This window comes from Cotesia glomerata, linkage group LG4 (assembly GCF_020080835.1).
Source record: "Cotesia glomerata isolate CgM1 linkage group LG4, MPM_Cglom_v2.3, whole genome shotgun sequence".
NCBI lineage: Eukaryota > Metazoa > Arthropoda > Insecta > Hymenoptera > Braconidae > Cotesia > Cotesia glomerata.
In genome coordinates, this window is record NC_058161.1 from 3,173,426 (window position 1) to 3,188,392 (window position 14,967).

At 27.9% G+C, this 14,967-nt stretch overlaps 1 protein-coding gene across 7 annotated transcripts in view; it reads right to left on the reverse strand.

Annotated features, from left to right (window-relative positions):
• The window catches only part of LOC123264387 (nuclear factor 1 X-type), an 84,664-nt gene that overhangs the window by 46,959 nt on the left and 22,738 nt on the right, over window positions 1-14,967 (reverse strand). The gene's annotated exons all lie outside the window — the stretch shown is intronic.

Here is a 14,967-nt window from a genome sequence, read left to right on the forward strand (position 1 = left end):
ACATGCCGTCATCAGGTATGCAACCTGAGTGTCTTTTCGCGATCGTAAATAAGAAATCGTGAGTGCGTCGCCGTTGATCGTACGGTTTTCACGACTTCCTTTATACATTACTCTCTTTATTTATTTATTTATTTATTTACTTTTTATCCTTATCTTTATCCGAGTTCTTATACTTATTCGTAGGCTAACTTACTCTTTTAGAATTTCCTTTTATATTTTACTCAAAGAGAAATATAAATATTTACATGCTTCGGTCTTGTATTACGCATTAAATATATGTTAGCTTGCGAGTCTTACATCGGCTGAATTTATCTTTTTTTTATAAAATAAATTTTTTTAATTTCTAAAGGAAATTAAAAAATTAATTTTTCTGATTGAAGGATTTGTTTATATTTAATATTTATTAACTTAATAAATGATTTTTTAACATAGGATTTAATAAATATTTATTAACATTTAATAAATTATTTATTAAATACGATTTATTAAATGTTAATAAATATTTTTTAACAGTTAACAAATATTTATTAACAGTTAATAATTAATTTATTAAGTACAATTTATTAACTGTTAATAAATATTTATTAATAGTTAATGAATATTTGATAACTGTTAACAAATATTTATTTAAAATAAAAAGCAAAAATAGCAATTTTCTTTTGACGGTTTTTAGAACCCTATAGCTGGAATACATGATAATAATTCAATTTACTAAATAAATTAACGTTTTTAAGATTTTAAAATATAAAAGATAATTATTCCCTGTGATAGAATTTGGTATTTTACAATAAACGTTATTATAATGTAATATATTTAATGCAAATAATTTATAAAGATGATTTTTGTTTATAAGCAATCTTCATATCATATGACATTGCAAGCGAAACAAATTCACTCAACAAAATATTTATTAACTGTTAATAAATATTTGTTAACTATTAATAAATATGTATTAAATATTAATAAATGTACTTCTTCCCAAATAAATATTTATTGAATGTTAAAAAATATTTATTAAAATTTAATAAATTAAATAATTGTCTTAAAATAAATTAAATTATTAATAGTTAATAAATTCTTCTATCAGTGCACTTGTCAAATATTTTATTGATGATTCAAAAATCGGATTTTATTTTGAATATTGACGGGATTATTGTAATTTTCAAGATTAATTTTTTTAGGCATCTAGAATGAAGTGACTTTAATGAATTTTTAAGATTAATTATCGGAATAAATAATTATTAAATCGAAATAATTTTATTTTAGTTTCTTAAAAGCTTATTCACCTCTCAGGAGATTTATTTTTAAAAAATTACCAACAAAATTTATAAAAATTTTATGTACAGACAGAGCCTAAATATTTTAATAGTAATACAGATTTTTAATTTATTTTTTCGATAAATCAATTGACTAATTATATTGACAACAAATAACTATTTTAGATTGTACTTAATGGAAAATTTTTTCGGTTAAATGTTCGAAGAAAAAAACAATTTTTAGTCGAGGATATTGCTTTGTTTTCTTTTTAATTTTCTTTAGTTTATTCATTAGTAATTTATGTAGCCAGGATTTTTGCCTTAATTTTAAAATAACAATTAATGGTGTTAAATTTTTGATATTAAAGCGAAAATATTGGTCGCAAAAAATTTTTGAAATAAAAACTGTTAAAAATTTAATTTTCTAAAAAAATGTCTCTTATAATATTTTCTTAACAACAGTAAGAAAGCCGTAATTTAAAAATAAAGATTTTTATAACTAATATAGATTATAGATAAATAAATAGTCTTAAGAAATTATTAAAAGATTACAAAGAATTACGGACAATTTTTTTTTTTTTTAGAAAATTAAATTTCCTAGAAATTTAGATTATATTTGATGTAAAATTTTTTCGGTTAAATCTCCACAGAAAAAAACAATTTTTAGTCAAGGAAATTGCTTTGTTTTCTTTAGTTTCTTCATTAGTATTTTATTTTTAGATAGTATAATTAAAAATTTCTAAAAGTAGGCCTGAAAAGTTTGAATATTTTAATAAATTATAAAAAATTAAATTAGCTAAAAAAAACAAAAATTAAAAACTAAAAATTTATCCCTCAATATTATAAACATAAAAAGTAAAATTTATATAAAAAATATGTTTTATATCTCATAAAAATTTAATCAAAAAATGACTTTATTTATACTCCCAATTATTACATAAATATACTGACCAACAAACCAAAAAATTTCGTCAATTGAAAAAGTTTTAAATAAACCAAATTTTTTGTTAATATTTATTATAATAATACGGAAGACATATGTGACATGAGACATACATCTATTTATGTGAAATGTAATATCCTATTGCCAGAAGTGTTTTTATATTATAAAAGTATAAAGAAGACAGAAGTAAGAAGTGAGAGGAAAGAAGCAGCAGCAGCAGCAGCGGAGTTGAGTAAATAATTTACAAGGAGACATGTTACATATACATCTGCACCTCCACAGATTCATATTTAAATATATATACCAGTAAGTTGACGACGTGTGTATTATATATAATATATAATATAAAATATTTAAGAAGGCGTGGAATATTCCCCCGGATTTCTCAATACGACCCGGGTTGGATGGAGCAACAGCAACATAGGAGCAACATAGAGAACAGTTGTAAATATTGGACGTGAGAGAGACAACAAGGTGGACAGACCAAGAGTAGAAGTACAAGGTGGAGACTTGCTGGTGTACCAATAGGTGGTGCATCCACGAATGTATCTCCATGCAACCGCTTGTTCGTAATAGCAATAGCAATGGCGTTACACTGCACTACACACTTTGGACTGGCTATAACTATACAAAGGATAGAGTATGTAAATATATAGTACACAGCAATTGCTGGTCTCTGTATTCACCAGCGTACTTGTACTCTCTAGATTGTGGATGTAGCCTTTACTTGCTCATACTTATGCCTGTTGTAGTCGTAGAGACTGATTCTGAGGCTGACACTAACGCAAAACGCGCGGCAAGCAACAGCTGCCGCCAATTTATTTTGGAATATCGCAAGTGGATAAAGCTACCAAGAGTTTAGCTCCCAGAGAAAATAATATAAACCCGAGTGTCTTCATGTGACGACCACGCGTCTACGACATTTTGATGTCCATTACGCTGACATCCACACTACGTCTGAATATTTTAGATTTTCTTTTTTTTGCTGGCTTTCTAGCGGAATAATATTTTCCTAGGAAGTAATTAAAAACTTCGAGGCTGTTTTATTTTACTTTTGCGTTAGAGAGATAAATATTTATCTCTGACGTTTATTGACGATTAATTCCCTTTGTTTATTTACTTTTCGGACATTATTCTATCCTGAATCATGAATCATTAATAAATAGTCTTTGAAAAGTGAATTATTTTGAAATTATAATGGAATTGCGGGTGGGAAATAGATTGGATGCGCGCGCAACGCGGAAGCCATTTCAGTTGAAGAAGCCATCTTGTTGAGTGCGAGCTAAAAGTTACTTTTTGATTTAGTACTGTCGGAATTATTGGTCAGAATCCACAAGTGTAATTTAGATCAAAAATATGAAAATATACACAAGGAAAGAAACTATTCGTAGCGTGATTGGTCAAATATATCATAAGCATGAAAATATATATCCACAGATTCGGTAGAATCTGGCGCCAAGTTCCGTTCAAATCTGCTGTAAACGGAGCGCCAGACTACCGACTGTGTTTACTGTAAGCAGAACGGTATTTTGAGGTTGCACAATTTTATTTAATTCTACGGTACTTTTTTTTCCTAAATTGTATATTATAACAGTAATTCATACTTTATTTGACTGTTATTAATTAATTATATTCACTTATAACAATTAATCTATTTGAAATTATTAAATTTAATCAGCACAAACTATAGCAACGCAAAAATTTCGATCCTGACTTTTTTTTCGATAGGCAAAGTGATCTGCCACAGACTAAATAATTCGAGAATGCATAGTAATCCTTCATTAGATTGGAAACTACAGTTAAAAATAGATATTTCACAGCTTGCATCTACACCCGCCAGGGTGCGCTGGAATTATTTTTACATAAACTGTAGTTTCAAGGGGATAGTTTGCTATAAAAAATGCAATCAACGCGAGATTTAATTAAGTTGGTACCAATTGTAAATTTTTATTATAATTACAAAAAATACTAAAATCCGAACAAAAACAGTTTCACTGTAAAAAAATCGCGCCAAGTCCACGTTCATAAGACTATTAAGAAAAAAAAATTTGTTTTTTTCTTTACAAAAATATATAAAATAAAAATTAAAAATCCAAGTAACCGATATGATTGTTTATGATTTTCGGAAATTAAAAAAAATTTTGTTAAAAATTTAAAAATTAAGAAAAAAATTTTGGAACGTACTTGGTGTGCGTCATTGTGTATTTCAATTTTTTTAAATTTTGCAACCGCGCACACTAAATACGTTCCAAACTTTTTTTTTAATTTTTAAATTTGTAATAAAATTTTTTAATTTCCGAAAATCATAAACAATCATATCGGTTACTTGGATTTTTTAATTTTTTTATTTTATATATTTTTGTAAAGAAAAAAACAAATTTTTTTTTTCTTAATAGTCTTATGAACGTGGACTTGGCGCGATTTTTTTACAGTGAAACTGTTTTTGTTCGGATAATTCTATACTAACATTCACACGCGCGCTTGCGCGCGCAACGTATACTGCTAGTTCTATGAAATTTGGTGTGTTTTAGTAGATTATGGTTAAGTAAATGGTCTTATTACATTTTCAAAAAATTACAGAGAATTAATAAAAATATATTGAACTTTTAAATATTCTTGTTTGATATCAAGTTTTTTAAAAATTCATTTATTTTGTTTTGCAAAATGTACTGTTTAGATTTTAATTAAAATCTAGACAGTAACCCGTGAAATATTTAAAATAATTTATGGTCCGGATTCAAATTTTTTTTCTAATTAACAAATAACTAAAAAATGATCTTTGTTTTTCTTATTTGAGATTATAAAATAAATTTGAATTTTTTGATTAAGAGCAAAAAGTTTTTTAATCAAAAATTTAGTAATTGTTTTTTTTTCACTGTTTTTTGTAGAGAAAAATCAATTTTTTGTTAGAAAACTATTTGTCATGATTCAAAAAAATATTTTGAAAAACTAAAATTCTCTTGACTGAAGTAAAATATGATTAAATACATGAAAATAGATTTTTCAAATAGTTTTAAAGCTTTTAATGTTAACGAAAATTTTATATCCATCAAAAATCATTAATAAAATTTGTCCATAATATTCTTCCTATTTTTATGAATTTTATTTATTATTTTAAATAGTAGAAACAAAAATTTTGTAGAAATGTCAATTTTTTAATTTTTTTTATACTGGTTCAAAAATTAAAATTTTTTATTTTTATAAATTATTTTACTGTTATGACCTCCAAGAAAAAAAATATGTGATTATTCAATAAAAATTCTAAACATTATTTTTATGATCGATAAAAAAAAAAAAATTAGGAAAACGGTTGACCCTGAAGGCCATCCCTGCAACTTCCCGCTAATTCCATACTTAGGCGCTTAAAATTGCACCAATGACGTTTTTGAGCTCTTCGAGCTCAAAGAGATTGCTTTCCTATGCTTTAAAGCTCTTCGAGCTCAAAAGTCTGATAGAGATTTGATAAGATACTATTTTTTGAATTTTTAAACCGCAATAACTTTTGAATGAATAAACCGATTATTACGCGGTTAGAAGCATTCGACGCAGTTTTTCAAGCCTCACAAAGAATCTTAAATTTTGAATTGATCGCGCTAGGAATTTTGGAGTTATTCCGAAAAAACACTTTTTTCGGTTTTCTTTCGTTCACGATATCTCTCGAACGAATTAACCGATTTCGACCAGCTTGGTGGCGGTCGACGTGGTTTTTTATTGTCTAGAGCTGATTAGTTTTCGGAATCGATCAGTAGAGCCGTTCAAAAGTTATCAAAAAAAAACCATAATTGAAAAAATTTTTTTTCTTAGTTTTTCTAAGATTTCTCAAAATCTACTGATCTGAATAGGTCCAAATTATACTAAAAATCTTAGTTTGACCAAGTCCTTTCAAATGGCACCAATCGCGATAAAATCGGATGAGCCGTTCAAAAGTTATAAGCGGTTCACATACTTTCACACACACACACATACATACAGACACAGTGACAACCTCGCGGGAGTAGTCAGGGAAGCTTCCTATGACCTTCAAACGTCGAGATCTGATGAAAACTCGATTTTTGCAAAACGGAGTGAAAACAATAACTTCCCGATTTTTGAAAATCTTCGATTTTCTTAGCGGGAAGTTAAAAAATACCCAAAGATTTTTTAATAAATTTTCTAGTAACAAAAATTGAATTAAAATTAAAATTTCTCACTAGAGGTCTACTTAATTAGAATGAAACCCTTCATAAACAAAAAACTAGTATGTCTTAATTACAACTCGTTACTCTATGTAACCCATAAAATTAGCATAGCGAACAATAAAACCAGAATATTAATTTCCAGAGGCAGTGAGCACATACGAGGGTTTTTTATTAATACATATCCGGGAAAGTATATATAAGTAAATATAAAAATAATTGCGCGACCTTCTGGCACCAGAGTCACATTATTGATGCTTACTCGGTTTTTATTGCACTACTAGTAGGACATAATAGTTTGTTTAATGTCACATTTCATTGTCCTAACTTCCGATGGACTTACTGACCCCACGCGAATAACAGTTATGTCTCGGTTCACGCAACTACTTAAACCTCAAACATTATGCCCTTTCCCCTTTAATAAAAAAAGTAAATTCCGTCATAAAATAACCGCAGCCCCTTTCTCTTCTTCGTTCCATACCACCCCGCTTATTCTTAATACTTTATCTTTCTAAAAAGCTCTTTGCGAAATATTGTTTCCCAACGCGCGCGTTAAAAGACCTTCTTATTATTTTTATTTTTGTTTTGTTTCTTCTTTATAAACTTTAAACATAACAACAAAGTGTGAGTCTATTTTAACTTGTGGACAAAATAAAGCCCCTTTACGTCACTTTTCCGACTATACCTACATACAATAACTACTTCGTACGACAGCGGACATATTTCTCCCCCTTATTATCTCTGTTGGTGGATTTATCCTTCGGCAAAACCCCCAACTGAAAAGTTATTTCCCCAAACTTTTATATACTTTATTCTATTTCGTAAAATAATTTCTTTTCAGCTAAAAAATTCAAGCATATGCAATGGAGAATTTATTGTGATTGAAGAGAAAAAATTCAACTTTAAATTACAATTGTAAAATTTATAATGGAAAAATTTTACATTTATCAATTTTATTTCTTTTTTGATGGAAATATTTTTTTAAAGAAAGATTTAATGGTTGAGAAAAATTAAAGTTTATTTAATTTAACTTTAAAAATGGTTTTTTCATATTGTTATTTTCAATATAAATAGTTTGGGTGCTTTAAAAATTAATTTTTGAATTAATATATTGCTATTGCAAGATTAATTATCAATTATTTAATGAATAAATGTTACGGAAAAAAATTATAGAACCAACAAACTATTAAAAACTTCTCCAAAAACTTGATATAAAAAATTAACTATCTGCAAAAAAAAATATAAAATTATAAAAAGGCACAAATTTACGTCAAGACCTTTTTGATGATACAAAATTTAACAATAAAAATTCAATTTTAAGTAAAAATTTGCCCATCTAAAAATTTCACTTATTTTCTTAATTTTATAGATTAATATATTGATATATAATTACATTGACATCTACAAAATAAAATAACTAAATAAACAAATTTTATTTAGCTTAAAATTTTAATCTATTTATAATCACTCCGAAAAATTATTATAATGAATTAACTAGCGCTGAAAATTATAAAAGACCTTGCAAAGACATAAATTTACATTAAGACCTTATCGATAATTATAAATTTAACTAAAAAGAACTAATTTTTTTGGTTAAAGCGGAGACAAAATTTTTTTTATTATTCGGAAGATATAAATTATTAATTAAAATTTTTACTATTAAAAAAATAAACCTAACAACCTTGCAGTCACTATGTGACTGCCGTGACTTGTGAATTACAAAAAGTTAAAATTTTGCTTTATCAAATAATGAATTTTGTTAAATTGCACTGTACTTTTTTAAATACTGACGTTTTTACACGCTTTATATTAGCTTCACTTGTATGTCAGTTTGTTTGTCAGTTTGTATGTCAGTTTGTCAGTAACTCTCCGTGGGTAATCTGCGCGCCTGCGGCCTTCCTTGGTTCTGGTAGCCGTTTCTCAGGCTCCCTCTCCGAAATCGAACTCTGATTCCCCGTATTTATAATATTTATAAATAATTATTTTTTATTATTAGCTTCACTTGTATGTCAGTATGTCAGTATGTCAGTATGTAACTCTCCGTGGGTAATTTGCGCGCCTGAATATTTTTGATAATCAACAAATAATAGTTTAAAAAAACTAAAAAATCACGCTTTTATAAATAAACCAAACTAAAAGTAAAAATAAATAATAGTTTAAAAACTAAAAACACGCTTTTTATAGAAAACCAAACTAAAAAATAGAAAATAAATTTAAATTAAGAATAGTGTTAAAAATTTCAATAAATATAAATTAATAATAGTGTAAATAAAAAAATGTATTTTATTTTAAAAAAAGCGTGGGGTGCTTTTTAAGATATTATCAAAATGATAATCACTCTACTCATATCTGTCAATAAAATATTTATAACTATTGACACCATGCACCTCACGCTTTTTTTAAAATAAAATACATTTTTTTTATTTACACTATTATTAATTTATATTTATTGAAATTTTTAACACTATTCTTAATTTAAATTTATTTTCTATTTTTTAGTTTGGTTTTCTATAAAAAGCGTGTTTTTAGTTTTTTTAAACTATTATTTTAAAGACATAAGCTCATCCCGATGTTACACTCATCAAGAGCTTTTATTTGAGTACCCCCGAGTCGAAATTTAAGTCGTAGATTCAACGTTTTAAACGTTCAAATCGTAAATTCGACGTATTGAACGTTGAAATCGTAATTTGAACGTATTGAACGTAAAAAATATAGATTCAACTGTTTTAAAAAAAATATATGATCCAATTATACAAAAAAAAAAAAAAAAAAAAAAAATTCCCACTGAGTAGGTCCCCCCTTTCCCCTATCCGTTCTTTCCCAACTCCCTTAAAATTTGCTTTAATATGGCTAAAAAAAATTAAATCTACGACTTAAATTTCGACTCGGGCCCACATGCATTTTTCATATATTTTATATATGGGTAATTCTCTGTAAGGATGTCTTAAATCTGTACAAAATTGTCCGACAAAATTATTTTTGATTTTATTAGAAAAAAAATTAACAAGGGCTACAAAACTATCAGCTTAATGATAATAAATAAACAGCCAATTTAATTTTTGTTTTTTCGATATTTGTGTATCTTTTGCCATATAACATCACAGGGGACAGTTTGTCAGGGGACTGTTTTTTTTTTTTATCAAATTGAGAAAAATCAAGCAAACTATTTCAATGCATTCAACTTTTCAAGTTCTCAATGAATATTTACATTAATTAGAATAATATTAAGACTTATGGATCCAATTTTATAAATAAATTATAAATAAAAATAGTTGCCAGGGGATTGAGTATCTCGTGGCCCAGACACATGTTTCCAGCACAAACGGTGTTTTGACACTAAATAAAATGCCGATAAAGCTCTAACAGCCCTATGGTTATTAACTCAAGGCTAGTTAGGTCCTTATAAACCTTACAGAACATTAAATAGCACGCTGGATTTTTTTTTTGGCTTTGAACTTCTGGCAGGGGACTGTTCTTAAAACGCCTGGGACAAACTTTGGTTTAATGAATTTAATGAAACAAATTTATTTTCGGTACTTTTTATTGAAGAAGATTGTTAGTTAACTAATTAAGTTTATAAACATTATGGACAAAATTATATATTATGGACGAATAACTTAAAATTTAATCTTAAAGTTTGAATTTTGGGAAAGGGACAGCCCAGGGGACTTATTTCGGTAGTTTACGAATTTATAGCAAAAAAACCAAAATTTATTTCATTTTAGTTTTCAATTCTCCAAATAGAATTGTTTTTTTACTTTCGTAATAAATTTTTTTTAGTAACAAAATAACAATTTTTCTAATAAAAAAATGCCTGGGACGGCAAAAAACATCCTTATAGAAAATCACCCATATAAAACCTAAAAGAGACACAAATTTATATCAAGACCTTACTAATTATTCTAAATTTAACTAAAAAAAAAATTAGTAAAACGGTTGACCCTGAATGCCATCCCTGCAACTTCCCGCTAATTCCATACCTGGGCGCTTAAAATTGTACTTATGGCGTTTTTGAGATTTTCGAGCTCAAAATATAATTTATGTGATATTTTTAGCTCGCTGAGCTCAAAGAGATAGTATTTCTATGCATTTGAGCTCTTCGAGCTCAAAAGTCTCATAGGAGTTTCATAGAACACTACTTTTTGAATTTTCAAACCGCAATAACTTTTGAATGGATCAATCGATTTTCACGTGGTTGGCGGAATTCGACGCAGTTTTATCAGCCTCATAAAGAATTTTTCAGGTTTCAATTGATCGAACCAAAAATTTCGGAGTAATTTCGAAAAAACACTTTTTTCGGTTTTCTTTCGTTCACGATATCTCTCGAACGAATTAACCGATTTCGACCAGCTTGGTGGCGGTCGACGTGGTTTTTTATTGTCTAGAGCTGATTAGTTTTCGGAATCGATCAGTGGAGCCGTTCAAAAGTTATCCAAAAAAAACCATATTTGAAAAAATTTTTTTTCTTAGTTTTTCTAAGATTTCTCAAAATCTACTGATCTGAATCGGTCCAAATTATACTAAAAATCTTAGTTTGACCAAGTCCTTTCAAATGGCACCAATCGCGATAAAATCGGATGAGCCGTTCAAAAGTTATAAGCGGTTCACATACTTTCACACACACACACATACATACAGACACAGTGACAACCTCGCGGGAGTAGTCAGGGAAGCTTCCTATGACCTTCAAACGTCGAGATCTGCAGAAAACTCGATTTTTGCAAAACGGGGTCAAAACAATAACTTCCCGATTTTTGAAAATCTTTGATTTTCTTAGCGGGAAGTTAAAAATAATATTTTTGGTTATAGCGAAGACAAATTTTTAACTTCCCGCTAAGAAAATCGAAGATTTTCAAAAATCGGGAAGTTATTGTTTTCACCCCGTTTTGCAAAAATCGAGTTTTCATCAGATCTCGACGTTTGAAGGTCACAGGAAGCTTCCCTGACTATCCCCGCGAGGTTGTCACGGTGTCTGTATGTGTGTGTGTGTGTGTGTGTGTGTGTGTGTGAAAGTATGTGAACCGCTTATAACTTTTGAACGGCTTGACCGATTTCATCGCGGTTGGTGCCATTCGAAAGGGCTTGACCAAACTTAGATTTTGAAAACTATTTGGACCGATTCAGATCAATAGATTTTGAGAAATCTTAAAAAAACTGAAAAAAAAATTTTTTTCAAATGTGGTTTTTTTGGAATAACTTTTAAACGGCTTAAAGGTTCAATTCCAAAAACTAACTTAACCTCAAAAAACCACGTCGATCGCCATCAGTCCGGTCAAAATCGGTTGATTCGTTCGAGAGATATCGTGAACGAAAGAAAACCGAAAAAAGTGTTTTTTCGGAATAACTCCAAAATTCCTAGCGCGATCAATTCAAAATTTGAGATTCTTTGTGAGGCTTAAAAAACTGCGTCGAATGCTTCTAATCGCGTAAAAATCGGTTTATTCATTCAAAAGTTATTGCGGTTTAAAAATTCAAAAAATAGTGTCATCAAATCTCTATCAGACTTTTGAGCTCGAAGAGCTTTAAAGCATAAGAAAGCAATCTCTTTGAGCTCGGAGAGCTTAAAATAACCCATAAATTGTATTTTTGAGCTCGAAGAGCTCAAAAACGTCATTGGTGCAATTTTAAGCGCCTAAGTATGGAATTAGCGGGAAGTTGCAGGGATGGCCTTCAGGGTCAACCGTTTTCCTAATTTTTTTTTTGGAGAATATAGATTAATAATTAAAATTTTTACTAATTTTAATAACAATTTCTAATAATATTTTTTCGTTAAAAAAATCATATTAGTGATTAATAAAAATAAAATTAATGCTTAAATTAAAGAACAAAATTTATTAAAACTCTCGTTTAAATAAATCGTTGAAGTGAACTAACTATCAGTAGCTAAATATCTGCTATCTTGTATCTAAAGAACAAAACTGAGCACGTGGTGGTTAAGGTGCCTTGTAAACGGTCTTACTCTGGCTCTTTATTTAGGAGTAAAGGCATCATCAGTAATTCCAAAAGTACTGTTTTTAAGCAGCGTATCTTGGTATAGTAGCTTTAACCAGAGGTAAGGTCTATGTCTGCAAGTTTAAGTGTGGCTCGTAGCTTGTATTGGTTGTTATGTGTTTAGTTTAGTTGTATCGCGATAGATACGCTGAAAGCCAAAAGACGGAGGCACGCTTACTACCCGTGCCATGAACTCACGCCAATCTCAACGGCTGAGAGTATTACGGTACTTATCTGCCACTAAGTCTCAGACTTAAACACGTTTGTTTGTTTGTATTTTTTTTTTTTTTTTTTTTTTATTTGTTTCCTTTTTTGCTCGACTTTTTGCTGACACTTTACAGGTATATTTTCGGGTGGATTTATGTGTCACTTTAATTGCTCGTTTTTTTTTGGGGAAGATAAAGGTTTGTACTACTTGTTACAATAAAGGTGTTGAGAGAATTATATTTTACATGAAAAACTTCATGGAGAGAAATTTTAAATAATTAAATTAATTGCAGCAAAATATTCTAAATTTTTGTATAGTGTATTTTTAAAAGTAAAGTAATTGATATATTGTGATAAATTAAATTTTTTAAGGCGTTACTATGCAGTGCATTTAAAAAAGTACTGTTTTACTAAGCTTAGTTGAAACTTATCTTTTCAGGTTATAGATACATTACATTAAATTTAGACACTAAATAAATATATTAAAAAATTATTGAATAGAAACAAATAATTTTTGTCAGAAAAAAAATTAAATAATTGTGTTACAGTTTATAAAAATTAGTTGACATAAATTTTAAGTTACATTTAATTATCAATTTTATGGTAAAAAAGTAGTTTATATTTGATTATTTTTTTATTTTTACTATAAAAGTTAATAAGAATAAAATCATTTAATATATCAGCCGTTTTTCTCATATAATACGACATAGTCTGCTAGCGCTTACATTAGAGCAAGCTAACACGAATTATAGAGTAATGTAACCATTACTGTGCTGCATAGGACTAACTCAAATCCAGCTTTGGCTAACTGACTAAAAATAAAAGTAGATATTCTTGAATTTGAGTATTGGACTACAAGACTCAGTACTGTAAATATAGTAAAATTCACACTATAACACATCGATATTTACATTATTTTCATTTTCATAAACTGAGTGCTATACAGCAAAGTATATTTACATAACTTTGATCGCGCATTGTAAAATATACTTGACATTTCTTTCATTATCTAGATTTAATTTCTCAGTCCGAAGTATTTTATGTTTAAATAGGAAAAAAATTTATTTATTTCAAAATAATTGAACTTTCTTCAATTTGAAACTTTTTAATATTTAATACCAAGAAAATAATTTTCTTTAATCTAGAAATTCCTCGTTTTGCTCAAAATTTTTTCTACAGGCTCGAGACTTGTTTTCGAGCCAAGACATTTTTTTCCGACGTCATTCCTCTGCTAAGCAAAGTTTTGTTCAAGTATTAGTAGAAAGAAATAAAAATAAATATTATGACAGTTATTCCACACATTGCGTCAAAAAATTTTGTGTTAAATATTTAACACTTTTTTGTGTTGATTTAACAGAATCAATGTTAAATTTACACATAAAAGTGTTAAATATTTAACACAAAAATTTTTAACATGCAAAATTATTTACTGTAAATAATATTTTGCTCTGGATCATTCAGATAATTTATAATTAAGCTATTGCTACATCGAAATGTTCAAAAATTACGTTCTAAAAAATAAGGAGTTAGACCAATTGCTACTTAAACCGTCGACATCTAATAATCCCGTGTAAAAATGATATGATATCATTACGACGCTCATAATGAATATCATAATGAATCTCATATTTTGACACTAATATGAGATTCATACAAAAGCCATATCAATACATTTGAAATCTGTAATAAGTAAAATACTTATGGAAACGAATTTTTTTTTAACTAGATTATAAAATTTTTATTTTTCTTGTTGGAGAAAGAAAATTTCTAATAATTTGATTATGTTTTATTATAAAATTTGATCTACACGGATCGGTCACATGGGGATTCGTGACCAATCCATAGTGACAAACGCATAATTTCATACTGAAGTCATAATAGTATCTGCGTAAACTCATGATGGAATTAGGCTGAAATTTTTCAAATTCATTATGATATTGTAATGATATTGTTGCCTTTTATTCATAATTCAAGAAAAAAAATTTTTTTTACTGTTGGAAATTCGTTAGGATAGTATCTCCATGATGATATTAATATTATTTCATTATGAAATCATAATGATATTAAATTGAATTCAAAGTTTAATGGTAATGATGGTCATATCTGCATAAAATCATAATGATATTTTTAGTCTTTTTAAATCGTGATATAAAGTTATTGAGTCATAACTATATACAGGAAATAATGCAAAATAATTAAATTAAAGAAATTTTGAGGACGATATAAATTGTTTTTAAAATAAAAAATAATTATCTTAAGACGAAAAAAATTTTTCAGTTAAAAATTTTTTTTAAACCAAGATAGTCAATGTTTTTCTAAATATTCTTCCAAGTTAAAAAAATCAAGGAGGAAAGTTAAGTAGTTCAACAGTATAGTGCATGATAAAAATACTGTT